The following is a 25668-nucleotide window of genomic DNA, read 5'->3' on the forward strand; positions in this document are numbered from 1 at the left end:
CAAAATAAATGTTAGCTGACAATGCCGTTGATCTGTGTGATGGGTGGTACCAGTAGGTCAGGACACCTCCTGGACACCGGGTGTCAGAGAAGGTGTTAAGAAATCAGTTCATATAGATTTGCACATCCCATGGTGTGACCTGTATTGATTTTGATAACATTGCGTTCAGTAAACAATCAGTTCATCGGAGTGATTAAATAGAGTTTCTGTGCTATTTGAGACTTTGGCAAATAAGAGTTCTCTTGGTGTCAGTCATCGTAATGGCCACCCCACTGATGAGCTTCATCTCCACTGAGAAATCTTCTGATCTCCGCCAAACACCAAACATTGGGAAAATGGTCTCCTTGAACCGAACATCATACCTGGCCAAAACAACCTCCCTATTCAGATCAATAAAGGCGACCCTCCCTCTCTTTACATCCAAAACGACGCCATAGCAGAGGGTTGCCTTTGTTCCAGGAATGTCTGACATGGTGTCAGTCACACATTCTGCCCAATCCCCTTCCTGATACGCACGGGTACAGATCTTTCCGCCGTGCTTCTGACACTTCCATACAGTCACGCACCAGGAGCGAGGCTGATTACAAATCCAGGTCCTGTTGTCAACCAGACCTGCCTCTGAGAGTCCCATCTCTAGGACGGGTGGCCATCCCTGCGGAACGACCACCCCTACATCTGTATGTGTCTCCCAGTATTGAACTGGGAGGCTATCAGAGTCACCTGTCACATGTTCAGGGAGCAGAATAGGAAGATGACTGCAGGTGCCACTATACTCCTCCAATCCAGTATCATCCTTGGCTTTTTTCGCTGGTGGTGAGTTCACTAACGTTCCATATGCAGTCACGTGACACCTTCTCTGGTTGGCTCGTTTGGCGTTAAGTAAAAATGGAGGGCCTGAAACGAAATACGTCTTCTGGTAATATTTCTTGCACTGAATGTATGCATCAAATTCCTTATATTTTCTTTCTCAGTGGTAAATTATCAACATAAACAATACAATTAGGTACCGGAGAAGTTAATGCTATTTCAAATAGTTTCAGACCATAGGTAATTTCTTGATACCATGTGGATATAGTTCAGTACTTTATCTTTTTTTCTACATGATTGAAATAGTGTTATTTGATACACTTACATGAAACAGGATGACATCGGGATGAATCCAGCTCTCTCACAACATGAAGAGGACAACCAAAAGCTGAAATGACGTTAATGATACTATGGTTGCTATCAAGACTCATCCAAGTACATAAAATGTAGTTCTTAGTGTGACAATATTTCAAATTCGTGAATAGCTTCATGTTTTTGCTGGATTCATTGTGCATTCACTTGTCCGTCTTATTTCCGGGGAATGAAGCAGCACGTTCATATTCATTTTACGTTTTACATGTTGTGTTATGACTGAATCATCATTGCTAGCACAGTGTAATCTTAACCGTCATACTACATCTTGAATATTACACGGGTAATTATGGGTTCCTTCGCTCATCATATACCTCAGTAGCCACATGCCAGCTGATAGTGATGATTTATATTAAATTATAAACAAACCTTTCTCCATGTGTCTACTTTTGTCTTGCAGATCAGCTATGCTATCATTATCCGCGGCTGCTATCTGATAAATACAAATACATGATTAGTGAGGTGATATCATAATATCAGTCACCTGTAACAAATGCATAATGTTCCGTGATACTTAAGTAGATTTATATCCTTGTTAACGTGGAGTTGTTAGTAGTATTGTTACAACACGTTGTAAATTGTAAATAACATATTGTAAATAAATGTGAAAATATGTGTATTAAAATGCTTTTGAGTGTTTGTAGTGGACTTGCGTATATATGTTGACTCGTGATCAAAATGTTCCTTTTCTGTGTACATGGAACCGTCGTGTACATAGTGCTGTACATGTACAAGGTGTGAATAGTTTTCCTCGCATAGAGGCAATCGTCGTGTATATAATGCTGCACATGTCCAAGGTGCGAATAGTTTTCCTCGTATACAGGCAATCGTCGTGTATATAATGCTGCACATGTCCAAGGTGCGAATAGTTTTCCTCGTATACAGGAAATCGTCGTGTATATAATGCTGCACATGTCCAAGGTGCGAATAGTTTTCCTCGTATACAGGCAATCGTCATGTATATAATGCTGCACATGTCCAAGGTGCGAATAGTTTTCCTCGTATACATGGAACCGTGGGGAAAAGTTTCCTCTTATACACGGAGCTGTCAGTAAAGCGATCTCTGTATACAGGGTCAGTGCAGTGAGTGACGTTTTCTTCGTGAACATATAGTTTGGAGTAGACTCTTTGCTGTAAATGTTTTATTTGAACTTACCTGTCCGAGTTTTTCATAAATGCGCACAACACTTAGCCTTCCCAACTGAAAATTCCTCAGTTGATAAACAGGACTTTCTTGCTTGGAGCGTGTTTTCCTGATAGGATGTGCTGGAGGAGAAAATGGCAGAATAGGATGGACGGTCAGCAAGAAGGAAACAATGATTATCATTACGATGATAGTAATTATATTAGGTAGCAATACCATAAACAGTGACTTCACATGACAACCAGACAAGAGACAACATTTGCATTAAATGCCAAGATGGGAATTCATACAATTTCCTGGACATTGTGATGAAGATGTAGGTAAGAATATCAGAATTATGTTTGTTTTGGGCTCCGTGATGAATACATGGCTACAACCATCTGCTGATCGGTGTTCATCCATATCGTATTTAATGAACAACTGGGTTGACAAGATACAATTCATACAAACCTTGACAAGAATGTTTTCATAGATTTTGGATTCATTTTACTACACTCACAAATGGAAGGTGCTCTTGTTCTGTCCAAGTCCATGGCAAAGGAAGCCACCTGAAAGTTAAGTACTAGACACTGGAATGACACATATAATATGCCCTCAAAGGAGGCCCTAAGCTAACATGTTATGTCTATAAGACAATGTACAGTGATGATAGCGAGGTGATCAGACATACAAGGCAAGGTAAGGACACAAATAATTAATGAGTGAACGTTTTCCCGTTCCACTAGTTCCAACTCTTTGAAGTTCATCTGTCATTCACCATTGCTGGTGATATATGTAATCGACGCCCCCCACCTTCAGGTGTTATGACACACCACGAACCAGGTCTTCGACATCGCATGATCAATGTTGCCTCAGTGTATGTCGGAAAAAAAATGCCAAAATATTATAAACCCTACCTCTTCTGTGCCTGCATCAACACCTTTGTTTCTCATTGTGTCAGTTTGGTCACCTCCCCGATCTGAAATGGAGCAACATGCTATACCAATCTGTCCTATGTTTTCGTACAAGGCATATCTTCTACTAGAAATCTCAGAACCTAGAACCAACCATTTGTTTTTCAAAACTTTTTTGTTACTCTTCAACGGGCGTTTTAATCGTTATCATATTTTGTGGCTAAGTCATGTCACTTTCATGTGTACTGTTTAGGAACAAGGCTATTGACGTAATAAGGTTGAAGAACAAACGAAAAGATTAAAGTATAAAAATAAAGAACAAAACAATACATCAAGGTTGAACAACAAGACAATATATTAAGTTGGAAGAACAAGACAATATCAAGGTTGTAAAACAACACAATATGAAGGTTGAAGAACAAGATAATGTATTAAGGGTGAAGAGCAACAAGAAAATACATGGAGGTTGAAGAACAAGAAAATATATCAGGGTTGAAGAGAAAGCTATTATATTAAGGTTGAAGAACAAGACATTATATCAAGGTTAAAGAACAAGACACTACATAAAGGTTGAAGAACAAGACAATATATTAAGGTTGAAGCACAAAAGACAAGAAAAACGTAGAACGGTGACGACCATTACACAATATTTATCTACAAGATTAAAGCAGAAAACACGTGATTAATGTCTACGTTTGCAGAAGACTACACAAGAGCAACCGTAGTGCATCATTCCGTTTTGGGAATACGATACAAGAATCTCCGAATCTCCTTTGTCACGCTACGTTATTGGAAAAACAGAGAGACGTGTGTGTAAAAACTGAGCACGTTGCGAGATAAGACTGCGAGATTGCACTGATGTTCGATCACAGTATTATTACCCTCTAGTATTACCTTCAAAGAGACCTTCCTGGCGAGAATGTGTTTCGAGCACAGAAGAGTCGTATCGCTCTCGTTGATCCTGAAGGAAACGAGAACTCATATATGAGTATATTTATCTGATACATGGAGTTACTTCTAGTAATTTGCTTTCATCTCTGAATTTGACTTTAGCAACAATATATAACATCAGTGGATGTTCACAAGTTATCAAATATTTCTTTGCTTGTTATTGCACCTACTACTTTCATTTAACATGACTGCCCTGCTCGTCATAATGGTTTACACTGATATTAATTCTCTAATTGAACCTATCTCATTGTCATCATACAGATTTGCGATGTGCATTAGCAATGGAAATGTCAATACTTACAAACTCGAATCCTCTCATATCCTCACCAAACCAGGAGAGTGTGGTGGTATGTCTCCTCAAGTAGTTCAACGTGTTTTGCCACTCAACTGGGAAACAATAACTACCAGTGAACAATTTTTCTTTGAAAATACAAAGTACGAAACAGGTACTCAAAGAGAGGTCATTTGTCAGAGTGCGCGATCTAAACTACCAGTTGCCAGACTATCATTTTTTAAGGAGGCCGTGGTGACTGAGTGGGTTAGATCGCTGACTTAGGGTGCTGGCAGTTAGATGCCTTACTCTGAGAACGTGAGCTAGAATCCCGAGTGGAGCTCAAACCCCAAACGTTATGCACTTTAGCGAGAAAATGCTATCCCAAACATAGAACGTGTCGGCCACTGTACCTTCCTGAATGCTGGAATGCAAACACATCGTGATTACCATTAGGCCCTGTCTTCGTACTTGGCCGAGGACTAGTGTCGAACGAACGGAAATACGCCCATTTTATAACCAGTATCATCTTCACTTAAACCTGGACACTTTTATGTTTTCTATAGTTGGTTACGGTACATGTCAGTGTAAAGAAATGCACCTGTGGACGTATAATTGACGTAAGCTGTAGGACCCTTCGGAGCACGTTGTATGAATTCTTCGATCAACTGAATATCAGGCAGTTTACTCACCAGTGAGAAGAGGAATCAGCTGCAGTGTTTTTTCATCTCTTGCCTGTAACAGAACAAATCACTTATAACAAAACATAACAAAGACGTGAAGGGTATTTTTATTGTAGTCTATTAACAGAAGTTCTGTTGAACACTGAATCTGTACGTGTCTTGCAATACATGCAGTACAACATCATATATGTGTGGACTGGTACCTTCTCAAGAGTTTCCAATCTTTTTCGCAGTGTCTCAGTCCCTTCAATTGCTGAAAGGGAAGCGTACAAATCTATCAGGATACACACATAATGGCCACATTTCCTTTTGATGAAAGTTGAATGGTTAAATCCTCGCAACATTTCAACGAGCCATTGTATAATCATTAATTACATACTTAATACTGGGCTCGCCAGGGAAGTTAGGAGAATATTAGTGCATAGGACATGCAGTGAACATGATCACTGCGAAGACTCCCAATTCCTCGTTGGTCTTGGTAGAAGAAGCCATTGTACATACACACACATGCACGCATTGTTATACTTACGCCGCTGTGTTGTTTCATATCTTGGGTGGGAAAACTGAGCCAGAGTTTCAGGGATTGCGGAAGGATGCTGTCTGGATATGTTCTGAAAAGAAAACAAGTGGATGGGTTGTACCCAGTCGGCATTAATGTACAAAACAGGGACTAGTCGGGTCGTAGTGAGTGTAATGAGTGGGGTATTCATGCTTAACTGCGGAATGTTATTTCAGTGAGCTAGTACTATAAAACTAGCTTAGTCTTGGTAGAACAAACCACTGTACATACACACACATGCCACATGCACGCATTCTTCAGTAAGACGTCAAACCCCATTTCACCTTACCTAACCATTAATGGCGGCTACAAATATATTTTTATCGCTTGCACACATATTTTCACATAGTATCACCCTGGGAGATCAAGATTCGACTGATTCTCTTGCACAAAAGGAATCGTGGCGAATGATGCCAAATTTAACCTTACTCTAGCTGCACAGTCTTCATCGTCTTCTTTGGAGCTGCGTCCGTGTCTCTGCTTCCGGGAATATTTCCTCTTAGGCCTCTGTTTTTGTTTCTCTCTCCTCACAGCTGGAGGATGAACACTGACATTAGAGTGCTTTCCATGACTATCACTGACACACTGTGCAACCTACAAATTCTAGAACCTTTGGCTTCATTCTCATACTATCACTCACACAATGTGTAACTTACAAATTCCGGAACCTTTGGTTTCATTCTCATACTATCACTCACACACTGTATGACATACAAATTCTAGAACCTTTGGCTTCATTCTCATACTATCACTCACACACTGTATAACTTACAAATTCCGGAACCTTTGGTTTCATTCTCATACTATCACTCACACACTGTGTAACTTTCAAATTCTAGAACCTTTGGTTTCATTCTCATACTATCACTCACACACTGTATAACTTACAAATTCCAGAGCCTTTGGCTTCATTCTCATACTATCACTGACACACTGTGTAACTTACAAATTCTAGAACCTTTGGTTTCATTCTCATACTATCACTCACACACTGTATGACTTACAAATTCTAGAACCTTTGGCTTCATTCTCATACTATCACTCACACACTGTATAACTTACAAATTCCAGAGCCTTTGGCTTCATTCTCATACTATCACTCACACACTGTATAACTTACAAATTCCGGAACCTTTGGTTTCATTCTCATACTATCACTCACACACTGTGTAACTTTCAAATTCTAGAACCTTTGGTTTCATTCTCATACTATCACTCACACACTGTATAACTTACAAATTCCAGAGCCTTTGGCTTCATTCTCATACTATCACTCACACACTGTGTAACTTACAAATTCTAGAACCTTTGGCTTCATTCTCATACTATCACTCACACACTGTGTAACTTACAAATTCTAGAACCTTTGGTTTCATTCTCATACTATCACTGACACACTGTATAACTTACAAATTCTAGAACCTTTGGCTTCATTCTCATACTATCACTGACACACTGTATAACTTACACATTCTAGAACCTTTGGCTTCATTCTCATACGGAATTCGAACCCTCACTCTCAGAATGAGGCTTACCCTCAGAATGAGACTCACTCTCAGAATGAGGAGATCAAATTATTGTATTTTACTGAGATTCACTGAGATTATTGAGTGTAATCCCTTACATGTTCGGTTACATTTGACAACATTTTTTACAGCTGGCTTAATCTAGACATATTTTTGCAGAAATGCATTAACTAACAACCAACTGAAATCACATTTAGTTAAGAAACTCAAATAAACAACGTCATGATGAATACAAACCTTTCCCGGGGTTCAGACACAACTGTTCGGAGTTGTTTTGTCCCTCCTATAATAGAATATTGAATAGTAGTGGTGTGATTACTAACTGCTTTTAAGAACATCACGTTGATATTAGAGACAGTGCCCTTTTCATAATCGCACGACAATAATCGTCCATTTAGTTTTCGCCACACTCAACTCTATGGTGAACGGCATTTAGACGTCATACAAATAAGGAAAAGAGTTTTATGGATGTCCACTTCTGTATTATGAGGAATAATAGGAATAAATTCCTCATAATAGGGAAGTCGACATAAGATTCTCTCTTTAATCTTAACGTACCTGCAGTGTGTACAGCTTGTTCTTGTGATTTTTGTCCTCAGAACCCTTGGTAGCTAAAACGGAAAGAATGCATGGCGATATACATTATCATGTTTGAGTTCAAACATTATACAACAGAGTTTTCATCTTTCTTCACAGTATATGAAACACTCATAATTTCACAAATCACCGTACATTCTAGGCATTAATTGCCATTGAAAAGAGTTCATAGTGACGAAGTTAGCAACACCAGTAGTTACATACCTTTCTCCAAGAAGGTCATTTTAACTCTCAGATACATCAGCTCAGCCTTCCTTTCCATGATAAACTACAAAAAATAATGAACTGGATAAAGGTATTTGATGAGTGCTTCCAATTACTATTTTCAAAACATGTCAAATAAAAGTGAATATTGATCATTGGTATGTACAGTGTGTATCTTTAATTTTATTTCGTACCATTCCTAGAATGGGAAAGGGGTCCTTTCGGTCTTCTATTCTTTCCATAAAGTTCCTCATGTGAGGCTCCGCCACACCAGATTCATGGGATGCTGAAAAATGTATTATAACCAAGGAGTATACTGATTTTGACATTTTCGGCTGCTGAAAGTCAATTCTAAGAAACACTATCGGTTTTACAAGAAAAGAACAGTATTGTTGTCTTTACATATCTATCAATATATTAGTTGATGGTTACTTTGAGTGAGTGAAAACATGTAAGTGAATCTACTGTGCTTTGTATGTTTGTTGTTAAGCGCCACTGTCAGAAATATCCCAGCTACATGTTGGCAGTCTGTAGTAAATCCAGTTTTGCACCAGACAATAAAGTGATCAACAGCATGAGCATCAATCTACGTAATGGGGATACGATGACATATGTCAACAAAGACAGCGAGCCTGACCACCCGATCCCGTTAATGGCATCTTCTAGAATGGCATCTTCTTGGTTCTAACCCAATTATCCATCGTGCATCAACATGACGTTAGTATATTTATTTACGTCATACTTACAAAGTGAAATGTCATCTTTTAAACATTTTCCGAGAATGTCCGTTTTGTGACTGATAGCGTTGAGCTGCAAAGGGAAGGATTCGTTAATGCGTCGTTAATGTATACTCTATGTCCAGGTAACCACCAGTTAATGTCTAGTTAAATCAGTTACGCAATATTTATGTATAATGGTGTCAAAACCCGCTCCAAAAGAAACTTAAATCTGAATAAAAGAGCTCAGTTTATGTCACATCAGCAATATTTGAACCATATCGTAAACACACAAAGTCATTTATAAGAATGAATATATGCATGGCTACTATGCGTTATAGCTGTGATGGAAAGGCAGTGTAACTACTAGATTATCACGTATCTTATAAAAAGTGGCTTGAAAACATTAAAAATGAATCTATCCATTGACGAACACAGTAGAGATCGCAGACAACTAAGATGAGTCCACCACACCAGCAACTGTGGGGACTTACAATACTTCTGGTTACTTCCCTAGTAGGATTGATACCATCTCTTGAGCACTTAATTGGTTGTAGAGACCGATAAAGCCCTCAAGGACAAGAATGAGTTAGATTTTGCAACCTTCCCTTACTCTCTTCTCAACTTACAGCATGACAACACAACTTACAGCATCAGAACACAACTTACAGCATCAGAACACAACTTACAGCATCAGAACACAACTTACAGCATCAGAACACAACCTAGAGCCTGACACCACAACTTACAGCATCAGAACACAACCTAGAGCCTGACACCACAACGTACAGCATCAGAACACAACTTAGAGTCTGACACCACACCTTAGAGCATAAGACTACAACTTGCAGCATAAGACCACAACTTGCAGCATCAGAGCACAACTTGCAGCATCAGAGCACAACTTGCAGCATAAGACCACAATTCCAGCATCATAACACAGCTTGCAGCATAAGACCACAACTTGCAGCATCAGAGCACAACTTGCAGCATCAGAGCACAACTTGCAGCATCAGAGCACAACTTGCAGCATAAGACCACAATTCCAGCATCATAACACAGCTTGCAGCATCAGAGCACAACTTGCAGCATCAGAGCACAACTTGCAGCATCAGAGCACAACTTGCAGCATAAGACCACAATTCCAGCATCATAACACAGCTTGCAGCATCAGAGCACAACTTGCAGCATCAGAGCACAACTTGCAGCATCAGAACAAAACTTACAGCATGAGACCCAGCTAGTTGACGAAATAACTTGAGTACATCCATTTCCGACTGCAAGTAGTTCATCCTCTGTTTCCAGTTTTCTGTGAACAAATAATGATAAAATCAGGAAATTAGATATCGAGGTCGAAAACAGTCATGTATTCATGATAAAAGATGGTTGTCATACGACTCGATCGCATTGACTGAAGCATCAAAGAAGGACATACCACATTTCATGGCCTCCAGTTGCTTGTCCATTGCACTTACAACCTGAAACATATGAAACGGGTTTAATGCCGACTCTAACCACAATTGTGAGGCGATTTTACTGCCTGTGCGGATTTCTGGGGTTTACTTTCTAGTTTTCTTGCGTTTTAACCTAGATATATGCCCTTTGCCTTTTCTCGTTTCTGAAGGTAATCTGAATGCCTGTCGTCTGCAAATAAGCGGGTTTGGACCAGACAATCCAGTGATCAACATCACGAGTATCGATCTACGCAACTGGGATGCGCTGACATGTGTCAACCACGTCAGCGAGACCGTGCACACGTTCCAGTAAGTCGCCTTTTTACGACACACACGGTTTGCTTAAGACTAAATGTAACCCGAATGTTCACGGTCAAGGTTCATCGTGAGCAAGAGTTGAATTTACCCTTTCAGCAGCCGTGACGCTTTTCCTCAGGTCTGCCGTGCTTGTCTCTGGAAATAAATGATAAACGTGGACATCTGAGGAGCTGTAAACCTCTTAGAAAATCAAACTAAGAAATCATTACACCATCTACACTCGAGCTAATGTCTTACATTTGAGGTTTGAGTAAGTAAAGATGGTTTTACTACTCTTGTAGCAATACTCCACCAATACAGCAATATCATGACTGGGAACACCAAAAATGAGCACCCATGTGGGGTATCGGTCTTCATCGTGACACTTTAACCACTAGGCTTTGAATGAGAGAATACAATGTGGTTGAGTGTTTTTCTAGATTGACACTCGCCTCTCAGAAACTGCCAGTGACGGCCATTTGTTCCATGTAGTACTGCATGAGTGTCTTGGACTAGATTCTCAAACTTGGACAGATCACGGTTCCAAACTTCGCCTAGTGATAGGATGGACGGGTACACAGGCCTGGAAATATATCAACACATACCTGTAGGTTCATTTTCCAGATGGAAAACAGCAAAGGTATTCAAACGCATTCCGTTTTATCTCAGAATGGATCGTAGTGTGACATTTTTATGGGTACATAGATCACAAAATAAATCAGCCAATAAGACATCCAAGAAACGGATTCATCCTCCAGATAAGAAAAAAACCACATGTATTCACAGGCAACACACGATGTTTAAGCTCCGAATAATTGCAGTTGTCATACATGTATTCCTTACTTTCAGTTATTCCTATCAACGTGTTTACAAACGTAGTGAGTAATGTACCTGAGTCTCCCTGTCTCCTCCCTTGACCTACACACCAGGAGAGTTTCACCCAGCCTGTTCAGTCTCCTGGCCACCTCCAACATCAGAGTCGTGGCACCACTTCCGGGTTCACATCTCACCTGAACATCTTTAGAGTTCATGTTCTCCACCCAGGCAACATACTGTTCTTTAGTGAGAAACCGTATATCCGTGTGATTAACATCACCTTTTTCTGTAACAACGGAGTTTGTTTCAGCAACAACCGCCCAAAAGGCTGTCATGACTTGATCATACTTCATTAGATTCATGGAGAATGATGACTTTGGCGGGAATATTGAAGACAACGATGCATGCAGTCGCAATCTGGTATGGAACAGTCTTCCATCTTTTAGATCGTTTCTACTGATAATCCCACGTACAAGGTTAACACTCTCACTGGTAAACAACCGCAATTTAGTTGTCAATTCTCTGGCCAAATGTGCATTGTAATCCTTTACATCCTTTGTCTCAGGAAAAGCATCAATGACCGTGAGCAACATGGGTGGTTGCTGGGGTATTGCCAAGAAAATATCACATAGATGTTGTAATGTTTGTGGCAATGTCGGCAGGTTGCATGTAGCTCCAAACGAAGTTGTCATCAGCACAAGCCCAGTCGTGTTTTCACATATCTCAGAACTTGCACCTTTCACTATGTTTTCTTTGAACAGAGATCCATCCGCTCTAATTCGTGACATCAAATCATCACTGATTTCTTGCAGATCTTCGTGCAGTCGTGATGGAACGATTCTTATGACACCTGCAAAATGAGGCGTATGTGTAATATATAACGATAGGTTCTGATGAAAACATCATTGAATTGGAGGGCATTCGATACGTTGTGTGTTTTGGTCAAATGAAAATATACCACAAAGTCCATGGCCATCCAATCAGAAGTATGTTTAAAGGCATTCAGAGATATTCAGAGCGCCGTCTTCCTGTGAACGAATTGTTAATTAAAAGTGATTATGATACAGTCAACATGTACAACATGTAACCTTTTTGTTACACTCCTGGGAGCCCAGGAAGACGTTAAGCATCCATCTTGTAATTATAGCTTTCGTTTCAGATATTTATTTGGAAATCTGGTGTAAGATCGGTGAAAGTGATAACAGGCATCCTTAGAGTATATTCGAGACAGAATATGTACAATCAGAAGTTGATCATATGCATAAAAGGGATTGTTTACCTTGCTCATGAAAGTAGCGTTTGATTTCAGCGATGCTGTTTCCTACTTGCTTCAATGAAGGACGAAGAAAATCTTTAGTTTTCAAATGGAATTCCTTTTCCGCCTCTGGGTTTACTTTTCCCTGAAATATGGCGGAATATGTGTCATTCATACGAATCAACACTAAACACATAAATATGGTGTGTTTGAATCAATATGGTGAAATATGTTGCAGTTATGTAATCAACACTGACACATGTAAATATGTAAATGCAACAGTGGAGTGAATATGGTTGATTGCTTACAGTTACACAATTGACAAATCAGTCTGAATGTACATGGAGTGTAGGAATCAGTGATATCATTATGCCTGATTATCATGTGTATCATATGTCTAGTTTTACGATACAGCTAAATCCCGCTGTGTCGAAGTTCAAAATACCGATCTCAAAATATCCGAGGTTCGTCACAAGCGATAGGAAGTATGAGTGGGTGAGTGAGCTAAGAGTTAAGCCGCCTTTAACAGTATTCCAGCAATGTCACGGCAGGGGACACCAAAAATGGACCTCACACAATGAACCCACATCAGGAATATAACCCATGCCATCGGCGTGAACGAGCGAGCGTTTTAACCACAAGGCTATTTCACCATCCCCTATGAATAAGGGCACCTAGCCCTTTATTCGAAGCAGCTCAAACTTGACACAGCAACGTTCGACTGTGTTTGACTGTATTTACAGTGGACCTACTAGCAACTGTCCCATCCTTCTGCATAGTGTCGCGAGTACAACGGTAACGTCTTGTACTGAAACAACTTACAGTTCCCTGACTGCATTTACGATGGAACCTATTCGTAACTATGGTAACCTTTCGCATACACTGCGTTTTGGAAATAATTCACCAAACAAATTGTGTATACTTTCTTTTGTATGCCAGTTTACATGTCAGTCTAACCTGTGTCTGTACATGCATCAGCTGCACCTACATTTCCACTGAAATTATTCGACTTCAGAAGATATTGAAAAGCTAATGATTAAAACATATACCTCAAGTTTCGCCATTGTTTATCTAGTGGACTTGCAAATCTGAAACAAGACGATCGTTTTGTAGACTAAATACGTCATGCATGTATGATCTTATTGTATGACAGAAGAGTGATCTTTCAACGTTAGCCTAGTATGTGTGAGTGAGTTTAGTTTTACGCCGCTTTTTAGCAATATTCCAGCAATATCACGGCGGGGGGACACCAGAAAATGGGCTTCACACATTATACCCATGTGGGGAATCGAACCCGGGTCTTTGGCTTGACGAGCCAACGCTTTAACCACTAGGCGCCTAGTAAGTGAAACTTGTTTCAGTCACGATATGACCAAAACATTGTGACCGTCAGTCTTAACTCACTTGAGCTGTTAGCGCTCATGTGAAAAAACAAAACTATTTGGAAAGTATTTCAAAGTGTAAAATATGTTAAATCTGGAATTCAGTAAAGGTAACTGTACTCGCAGAGAGAGTCAGGCAGCAAATCGCCAACAAGAAAAGTCAGCGATCTAAACTACACAGCCACGGCTGGCTACCGCCATCACATAGGTTGGCACTCACATATCAAATACAGTAAAAGAAAATGATGATATGTCATTGTCATTATTTACGCTGTATACTGTATAGCATATGTTGTATTTTCTACATTGTAATTCGTATTGTATAGCCAATATTGTTGTTTCAATTCTACAAAAAACATATTCCATGACAGAGGAGAGATGTGGAAGTGATGCTGCAAATATGTATGAGTATACTTACTTCTGGTGGAACGGTGATGAATATGATCTTATTCCTCTGCAATACAGTTATGGGGCTAAAGTGTTGGATGACACATTCATTGCCCGGAACCACTCCTTCACAGTGTATGTTGTGACAGCGTTGTTGACTATTCTATAGGCCAATGGTCCTTGACTGTCATAGAACACTATTCCACTCACTGGTTTGATGTGTACATGGATTACAAAATATCCACTTGGTGCGTTTGGTGCACCGTTTGCTCCACTGCGCGTGAGTGAGTGAAGAAATTCAACCTTCACTAAATCCAGATCAGGTCTTCTATTCCCCCTATAGTCACAAACCAAAACTGTTTCTTCAAGTGTTTTCTTAATGTCAGCTGCAAGTTGTTCACAACTTATCACTTCGACTCTCTGCTTTTCATAAATCTTTGACCTGTAAAAGTTGCTTGCAAAGTACACGTCACTCTCTGCAACTCCAACGAAATACGATCCACCTCTGTCGTTTTTTGTAAACGCGCTTGCGTATTCCAGAAGCTTGTGCTCATTGAACATGAAATCTAAAATATCTCGATCACTGCTGTTTGGTTTGGGGTAGTATCCTTTGAACTGAATTGACCTGCTCTCTTGTAGATTTTGTATATCCCAATTCACTTCTGGACGATGGAACACTTCATGAAACTGCTTCTTCTTACTCAGGCAAGTAAGTACAGTGTGATCCGAGGGGTTGATGATTCGATCGTCCAAGGCTATCTTGGTCTTAAAGTCGGTTGTAGTAAGATAGTCTCCCCCTTCTACAGAAAGAACTATAATATCAGTAAAGCTCAGAAACTGTGCCACCTCATCCTGTTGTAACTCCCGTTCTATGGCTTCCAGCTCTAGCTTGGTTTGTTCTATCAAGGTCTCTCGCTGATCAATGTCTTCCTTATGGCTTTGTCTCAGCGCGCGAAGCTCCTCTTCTTTCTCGAGTTTCTGTTGCTGCAGGACTTTGCCATATGCACACATGGGCTGTTTCGTGTAAACATCAGTGAAAAGACTTCCATCGTGGATTAAACCAAAAAGCTTTTCATCAACGAATTCGTCAAAAGCACCTGAGAAAGTATCCTGATGGTCACGACCTACAAGATGTATCAAGATCTGACCAGAGGTTGAATTGCGGAGTGCTGTCACTTCTTTCAATAACTCTTTTACTTTGCTGTCTCTCTTAACCCTTTTCTGTTTCCTTTGTTCGGAGTTTTCACCTTTCAGTCCGTTCAAATAGCTGATGTGTATTGCCGTCAGAAATACATTAGATTGCGACGAATCCTTTCTGAAGAGAGCAAGAGCACGTTCTCCTCTGGGAATATGGTGACTGAAATACAAAATAATATGAGAGAATATTTGTTGGTTTTTTTGGGAGAATTCTTGATATGTAAAGTAATTTTAAAAGAATGACTACTTAGACAGAAACAGAATCATACAGGCGTAATGAACAAACTCGTAGAAATAGTCATATGGTAAGACCACAAGGAACCAGTCTTTGTAAAGAGGCTCTAGACAGCACAAATAGTTGGCGAAATCCTATGGTTTAATTTAATCACGGCAATGTAATATCCCTTGTCGCCAGATATGGAATGATTTCCTTTTGGTGTAATGCGATTTTCTTATTAAAAACTGTTATGGTATAATATCTAAAAAGAAAACCAGTGCTCAGGGAAAATGTTTGAAGTGCAATACGTACTTGAAACAATCTTGATGGAATATCTTATCTGAGTGTTCACGACCACTAGTCGTTGGTGAGATATCATCGCCACAGTAATCACATAGTATCATCTCATCTGGAACAGTTCACATTGAAAACAGCTGGACATTTGATCATGGTGATGACGTGTACCGAGACTGTAAGCATTATGTAATGAGACACTAAACTCTTTCCGTGACTTTATTTTTGTATTGTAAACACATATATGTCATAATGACAGACATCATCGGACACAAGTACATGCAATACTTAACACTCAACCCACACCCATCCATCGACACAGGTACATGCAATACTTAATACCAACCCACACCCATCCCTCGTTATATGTACATGCAATACTTAATACCCAATCCACACCCATCCCTCGCCATATGTACATGCCATACTTAATACCCAATCCACACCCATCCCTCGTCATATGTACATGCAATGCTTACTACCCAATCCACACCCATCCCTCGTCATATGTACATGCAATACTTAATACCCAATCCACACCCATCCCTCGTCATAAGTACATGCAATACTTAATACCCAATCCACACCCATTCATCGACACAAGTACATGCAACACTTAATACCCAACCCACACCCATTCATCGTTATATGTACATGCAATACTTAATACCCAATCCACACCCATTCATCGACACAAGTACATGCAACACTTAATACCCAACCCACACCCATCCCTCGTCATATGTACAAGCTCATGCTATTTCCGTCACTTGTCACGTGACGATTTGATTCACTTGTCATAAACATTATTATACCAAGTGAATTAGTAACCTAACATAATTCGGGAAGGTGTGGTTTAGGTAAAAAAAAGAATTGTAAAGGACGTAATGTCACTGATGCAACAAATTGGGAAATGTTTCCACATGTCTACTAGAAAACCTTTTGAAAGCTTTACTGAAGCCGCGTGTTCTGATTCTAAGGCAGCACTCAACAAGTCTGTGACACCAGTTTTAATACCACTCTCTGATTGCAAAACAAGTGGGACACCAAAGTAAGTATCAATAAGATTAAAAAGAAATAAATCCACAAATGGTTATGCTTTTTTGCGTTGTCAGTTCAGTCTTAAGCGGTCATTGTGCGACGGTGTCACATTGAGTATATTTGTCATACTACGGGTTTCTATCGTAGAAGGTGTTATGTTATTTTAATGTTTGGCTTAACTTGAATACAATCCTCCACGGCTGAGGGAATGATGAAAATCCGTCTTGGGTCCATGCAGGTAACAAAAGTACTGTAAGCTCCCCCTGGTCCTAAGTATGGTGATCTACCTTCCGTTGTTGGCAATATACAGCCGTTCTTGCTCTTGTTAATGATATCATTTGATGACAACATACTATTTTAACCTTATTGACTGTGATGTTCTATTAAGTCAAAATGTATTCAACGTTAATTTCTAATTGTCAAAAAGGCTCAAATATTGCTGATGAGAAGGTAGATCCTCACTCACTCTCTCACTCACTCAACCCATTTAAACTCACTCTCTCACTCATAAGTACAACATGAGCATATTCATAATGTATAGTGCACATTTGGCACAGGCCATTTCCTTTCGTGTGCGCGTGTTTCACGGCTGTAACACATGACGAGACAAAGACATTCATCACTGCGAATTAATACAAAGGACAATGAGAACTCACTTCCGTCATGTCCCCTTTCAGCGAAAGTGAATACACACAAGCACAAAGGCGTTCAGAAAAAAGATTCATTTTAGAGAAGATCATTAAATAATTATATACATCCTTGTTGAGCAGATCAGAATTCTATGATTTCCGTAAGGAATCTGTTAGCGCGTAGAGTTAAAATAATGGCTGATAGTCGAAAGTGATTGATGGAAATCCTTTCTCTTGCATTAAATGTATCCTTCTTGATATCACGGTGCAGGTATTTGTTTTAATTATCAGGGTTTTTTTTATATTTGTAAAGTATACATATATATAGTGACTATATATAGTGATCACAAAATATAATCATGGGTTATAACTACATGTAGTGTGGTATAACTGGTTGAGTAAATAATACCATGCAATGATTACTGCACAGGTAAGTTATAGTTTCTGAAGCATCTCTCTTTCAACTGCCAGTATACCCACTTGGACTATATAGAGGACGTATCAGTATGTCGTGGACATTCTTTCCCAGTGAGGCCGCCTCGTCTGTTTAATGTAATGATACAGAGAGAAATCATACCACCCATCACTGTATCACTAAAACAAAGACTTTCCGTTTTCAAGACAAATCCAGTATGTTCTGCCTACGAACATATCGAAGAGGTCACAGTACCTGTTGTTGATTCCAGATAACAGACATTAGTACATATTTGGAGGACACAGTGCCTGGTGTAGATTACAGATAACAGACATTGGTACATATATGGAGGTCACAGTACCAGGTGTACATTCCAGATAGCAGACATTAGTATATATTTGGAGGTCACAGTAGCTGTTGTAGATTCCAGATAACAGACATTAGTACATATATGGAGGTCACAGTACCTGGTCCAGTTACCATACATCACGCACATATTTGGAGGTCATAGTGCCTGGTGTAGATTCCAGATAACAGACATTACGGACACAGCTGGAGGTCATAGTGTCTGGTGTAGATTCCAGATAACAGACATTACGGACACAGCTGGAGGTCATAGTGTCTGGTGTAGATTCCAGATAACAGACATTACGGACACAGTTGGAGGTCATAGTGCCTGGTGTAGATTCCAGATAACAGACATTACAGACACTGCTGGAGGTCATAGTGCCTGGTGTAGATTCCAGATAACAGACATTACGGACACAGCTGGAGGTCATAGTGTCTGGTGTAAATTCCAAATAACAGACATTTAGGTGGAAGTCACAATCCATGTGAGTGAGTTAAAATCTAGAGCAGAAACCCGGCAGTATTTCAGCCACATCGTGACTATGGAAGTCCTACATCTATAAATGTATGAATGAAATAAAAACAAACATATATACTTAACTGTCTGGAAAGGGCAGTTAAAGTCCTAGTCTATCACTGATTTATACCACCGTACATGTCGATTATTGATGGGCATTTAGGCGTTGGAAGGTAACATAACAGTGCATGGTATGGATGTACTACTTCTTTAGTATTTACGACACAATACAAACAAGTTGGTGCAGTGTGGTGTTCGGTGCAGATTCCAGATAACAGGCAATACATGCAAGCTGGTGCAGGTTCCATATAACACGCAATACGTAATTTCTGAAGGCCACAGTGCTTGGTTCCGATTACATGGAACAAACAAATCGTAAACACTTTGAAACTAAGCAAGTGATCCTTCGTTCTTACATTGATAAACTGTACTTACCGAAGTCCTGGGAATGCACTGTCCCTTGTTAAAAACAAAATGCATCAAAACGTTTATCACACTACGACGGCATACAAGGAGGATGTTCTTTTATTTTCCTTGGTAATCCCATTCCTAGTTATGACGAGACTAAATGCATACGTAGGCAAGGAGAAGGACATTGACAAGAGTCTGTTTCACCCTAATAATGAGTCACAATTAAGCGCCCTCTGTTGTGAGTGTTAAATTATTGAATACCATGAGATACAATGAGAAGTCTTGCACATGTTCGCACCAGCTATCATTGGCAATCGCAAACAGGCAGTACCTCCCTAAGAGGACATCGAATATATTTATTTTATTCAGCTAGACTGGCAACACCAGGGTAACACCATGATAACACCAGTTCCACACCGCCACAACACCAGTACAACACCATCACAACGCCGCTACCACACCGTTACAACACCAGTACAATACCAGTAGAGCATCATCACAACACCACTGCAACACCGTTACAACACCAGTACAAAACCATCACAACAACAGTACAGCACCATCATAACACCAGTACCACACCATCACAGCACCAGTACAACACCATCACAACAGCAGTACAACAGCGGTACAGTACTTGTACAGCACCAGTACAACACCATCACAACAGCAATACAACAGAAGTACAGCACCAGTACAACGCCATCACAACATCAGTACAGCACCATTATAACACCAGTACCACACCGTCACGGCACCAGTACAGCACTAGTACAACGCCATCACAACACCAGTACAGCACCACTGTAAGTTCAGTACCACACCGTCACAACAACAGTCACAACAGTACAACACCAATACAACAACAACAGAACACCGTTACAACACCAGTGCAAAACAGTAGAACGGCGTTACAACACCAGTCACAACGGTAAAACACCAGTACCACACCATCACATCATCAGTACCAAACCCTCAAAACACCTGTACAACACCAGTAGAGCACCATCACAACACCAGTACCACAAGATCACAACACCAGTACCATGACGACACAACGGCGGTACAACGCCATCACAACACCAGTACGACACTGTCGCAGTACCAGTACAACACAAGTATAGCACCATCACAACACAAGTACTACACCATCATAACAACAACAACAGTACAACACCATCACAATACTAGTACTACGCCGTCACAACAGTACATCAGCACAACACTCTCACACCAACAGTACCAGACCGTCAAAACACCTGTACAACACCTGTACAGCACCTTCACAACACCAACACAATACGATCAAAACACCAGTACCACACCATCACAACACCGGTACCACACCAACACAACACCAGAACATCCCCTTTACATCAGTATAACATCTGTACCGTCCAACATTGAGCAACACCAATACAGCACCTTCACAACATCAGTACAGTTCCCGTACAACACCGTCACAACGCCGGTACAACACTATCACAACACCAATACGACACAACACCGATGCAGCACTGATAAAACACAGATACAACACTGCCGCATCTGAAAATTGTATGGCTAGGCGAGCGTTTCTTTTTTAAATTGTGTAAATATAGTTTCTAAATAAATGCCTCTTGGAACGTTTCCTGAACTATGTCAGCTTTGTGTTACAACTGAGAGGACGTATGTTAGGGTGGTGCACATACACGTCTTAGGATGGTCGAGCTATACCCTCCAGATCCATCATGCCAGTCTAATGAATTGCCGAACTGAATATGGCTTGCACTAAGAGCAGTGTTTGCAACACTTTAATTCGCCAATTGGTTATCAGGGCCTGCTGTATCCTACTGGCTTTTAAAGTCCATTTTGTTTGAGTCAAAGCAAGAAAAAATAAAATAGACTACACAGGTCCCACAGTTCCATACTGTTTCTACAAAACCAATTAGCAAATCCTACAGTTAGACTTTTTTTCTTTCTTAGAGACTGGTGTGAACATCCCTATGGACAAGAAACAGAAATACCAGGAGGTGAAACTGTGAGCTATGGTAACGTGATTCATCATGGGTGATTCCTGAAAGTTAATAAAGGGAAAAAGCAAGGGAAAGATTCCAGTTATAAAAACGCATATAATTTACTGCAGGCCACAGATATTTGAAACTGTCGGCCCGATGCAATGACAACTTGAACGCTGATCGGGGGATCAGGCTCGCGGACTTGGTTAACACATCGTATCCAAAAAACCAACAACCAACAACCAACCGAATCAATATTCTTTGTCTGTACCCTGTCTTAGCACTCAAACGTGTGTGATTACTTAGATTTTTGAGTGACGTAGAGAATCTGCGGATTTTCCTGACTTGTTTAAATGACTGACTTGACCCCGTATAATTATTTATTATCGACAGCTATTGGTCTTTGCCTTCTCTACCAGGAAACTCACCGTGCTTTACGTGAAACTGTTTATTTCCTGGTTACCGGTCAGATATGAAATCCCACCGCGTATTTCAGACGATAAATATTGATATTGTCCATCTTTCCCTTGGCTATTTATTGACAACACAAACAAACATGATAAGATTATCTCGTGTTTCTGTCGTCAGCAAACTTCGCTATCCAAACATCGCTGCATGGAAGTGACGTCATCAATTTTCGTTCGAATGATTGTTTCACTGTTTAAAGTTTACAGAAGGCGGTATGATAGTTTGGCAGAGACATAATTGTAAAAGATGGCTGCGTCAATCAAAAGGTCACAGTAACGAAGAAAGATTAATTCCAAAATATTTCACAAGGAAAATCATATGTACATCACTGGCTTGATAAATACTCTATCACAAGTTATTCCTCCTTCTCATGACACTGCCACCAGATTTCTGACGTACCACGAATAACTCTTACGGGTGTGCATACCTTCAGGTGAAACTAGTATTTGCATGATAGGTTCTACCCATGAGAGAAATACATGAAATTGGTCCTCATGAATTTATGTGACAGATCTTATGGGAGATCTTATGTGCAAATCTTCGAAAACGGTACAAAACAGCCAGCGTCCATAGGCTGTAAAACAAGTGACGTGTGCGCCTGTAAAACAAACAATATAACGTTGTGTTCACGAGCCCAAGTTTTCAGTGATAATGACAGATGAAATCCATGTCCATCATAGAGAATAAGCGAGGGGCGATCAACTGACGTTGTGGCGAAATTCTTCAGGAAATGGTGTGCAAGTAATGACGGAATGTATCGGAATTCGACCATTCAGAATCAGAAACGATTGTCGCTGTTCCGGGTGTCGATTCTGGTATGTTTTCTTCACGCCTTCTATCCCCTTGAATGCAGAATACGGCGGTATTACGGCGCCTGACGCACTACCACACCCTATAAGCATAGTAGTGATAGATCTTGGACAGCTGACAGCATATGCTTAGCTCTGGTGCCCATGACTATCTTAGAGTCAGGCACTGAAAACTGACATTTGCTCTGTGATCTGAAAGTTCCGGTTTTTTTTGGTAGAGATGGATGATGTCTTCGGGGTGGAGTAGTTGATGAATAGGACTTTGTACTTGATCTGTTTAAGGATAGGGAGGCAGTGGAGGGAGTTCAGTACTGGTGTGATGTGATGTGCAGCTTCGCTCTTCTTACCAGTCGTGCAGCTCTGTAATGTACCCTTTGGAGTCTGTTGATGGAGTTTTTTTCCGGACATCAGGGAGTTACTGTAGTCTTGCCTGGACGTCACAGTGGATTCAGAGTTTGGTTGTCTCAGTGTCTAGATAGCGCATGATCTTCACTGCACGCGAAGATGTGAGGCAGCCCTCGCTTTGGCTAGGCAGGGGAGTGGGCGTCTGGCGACATGGAACTTGAGAATGTCACACCAAGATTTCTTTTACCAGTTGTGATGGAGCGATGGTGTCAACTGCGAGTGAGTGATTAGATGTCTTGTTTAGCTGAACCTCGGTGCCAATTATAATGAATTCAGTTTTGTTGTCATTCACCTGGTGAAAGGGGGTGGTCATCTTGCTGCGAAGGTCACTGATACACTGCAGTAGAACTGCAAATGATGTGGAGGAATCCGATGGTCTGACGCCTGTGCAGAGCTGGTTGTCATCTGTGTAGCCTTGGAACTCAAGGTTGTACTTCCTAATGATGTTGCCGATGGGAAAAATGTACAGGGAGAAAAGGATCGGAACTAGCACTGAACCCTGTGGTATACCATGCTTTACACGGGATGGACTTGGAGCTTCAGCGCCAACTTAGACCCTTGCAGTTTTGTTGGTGCGACATGACCTAAACCACTTTGGGGCACTGCCAGTGATGTCGACAATGTGTTCCAACCTCTGCAACAGGATGCCCTGGTCCACCGTGTCAAAGGCGGTCCAGAGGTCTAGGAGTACAAGTAGGACAACTCCTGTTTGTCCATGTGCCTCAGGATGTCATTTTTTTTGTACCCTAAGGAGTGTTGACTTAGTACTATGTCGCGACTTGTAGACTGATTGGAACACCTCAGATAGTGATTTGGTACCAAGGTGAGTGTTAAGTCTAGACAGGATGATTTTCTCCATGACATTGGACAGGACTGGCAGACTGGATGCAGGGCGGGAAGTTGTAGGGCCATTGATGAATCTAACAAAGGTTTCTTCAGCAGTGGCCTGATGATGGTCTCTTTGAAAGTCTCGGGAACTTTACCTTCGTATAGTGAGTCGCTCAAAATTGAGGTGATAATCTCTAAGGTAGGCTCGCAGCATAAACTCGTCAACCACGTAGGGATCGAGCTCACAAGATTTTCAGGGCGCATTTCGGATAGGTTCCGAATCACTACTGTAGAGGCTGAAGTCCCGACAAATATATAGATGTTGGCCACGGAGCAGTGTGTCGTGGGAGAGAGGAACGGTACTATGTGGTCAATGAGTTAGTTTAGTTTTATGCCGCACTCAGCAATTCCAGCTATATGGCGGCGGTCTGTAAATAATCGAGTCTGGACAATCCAGTGATCAACAACATAAGCATCGATCTGCGCAATTGAGAACCGATGACATGTGTCAACCAAGTCAGCAAGCCTGACCACCAGATCCCGTTAGTCGCCTCTTACGACAAGCATAGTCGCCTGTTATGGCAAGCGCGGGTTGCTGAATGCCTATTCTACCCCATGACCTTCACGAGTCGGTGCTATGCGGTAATTTCAGTGCAATACTCATACTAATATTCTCTGCATTATTCCTGAACAATTCAGCAAAGTCAGAGGCACTTGCCATCCAGTAGACGGGCCATTCGTCAAGACCTAAAACAATAAATCTGCTATTAATTTCTGTTCTTTAGGCTCTTTTTTTCGAAAGGCACTTTGCGAGATTACCCTTCCCATCTTCGATAGATTTTTATTTTGCGACGGCACTGTTATGTGATATGTAATGTCACAAAATGATGACAAGACGTAAACAAGCAGACGACAAGTTACTGTGTATTTTACAAGCTATGATTTATCTAGACGAAGCATTTTTTTGCGAGTAACATTTTTAACATAAGTAATCTCAGTCGTAAAATATGAGTTTGAAGCAGATTTATTGATATTTACCTTGTGCAACTTAACACGAAGGTCAGAGGATAGAAGTCCGACTCTCGACTGAATGTATCCACCTGATGGCGAGAAAAAACGAGAAATAACGTAGCGCACCGCGAGAAGACTTATACAAAATGGCTGACCAAAACCCGATATTGAACGAAATATTGGCAGGAGTACGAACACACACCACATAACAAACACACACACACCTTTTGAAAATGACATGATGACACTGAAGCATTTTTTGTATGTTAGCGGGCCCAAAAAGGGTTGGGGGGGTTCTCCTTTCAAAATTCCTGGATCCGCCCATGCATGGTTTATAAGAGATGATAAATCTCCGGTATGATACTACATTGCATCAATTCCATAGACGTTTCTGGAAATACGTATTTAGCTAAATTATTAATAAGAGAAGTATAATAAGATGACAATAATTTATGGAGAGAAGGAGAAGGGTACTAAATCTTAGGGAGATGGGCCTGACAAAATTTATTTATGAAAGTTACATTCTAAGCAGAGGTGATATTTAGACTAAACAATGGGTACAGCACAAAAAGACATAATCTTCCGCTCCGTGCTAGTCCGATCTATCGTCCTCCCACGATTAGCAGTGCGTGATTAGATCATTACAGAGTGCAATACAATAAACTGGTACAATAATTAGCAATAGATAATCCTCACATTTAATTGAGACTTTTAACAGATTTATATAACCAAATGTGGGAATAACTTGATACGCTTTCAAAGAAAGG

The 25668-nt window shown here is 40.6% G+C and overlaps 1 pseudogene; it reads right to left on the reverse strand.

Annotated features, from left to right (window-relative positions):
- Positions 1-211: 211 nt before the first annotated feature.
- LOC137281051 (uncharacterized) lies at positions 212-24718 on the reverse strand (annotated as a pseudogene).
- Between the last annotated feature and the right edge of the window lie 950 nt (positions 24719-25668).

This window comes from Haliotis asinina, chromosome 4 (genome assembly GCF_037392515.1).
Source record: "Haliotis asinina isolate JCU_RB_2024 chromosome 4, JCU_Hal_asi_v2, whole genome shotgun sequence".
In the NCBI taxonomy this organism is placed as follows: domain Eukaryota; kingdom Metazoa; phylum Mollusca; class Gastropoda; order Lepetellida; family Haliotidae; genus Haliotis; species Haliotis asinina.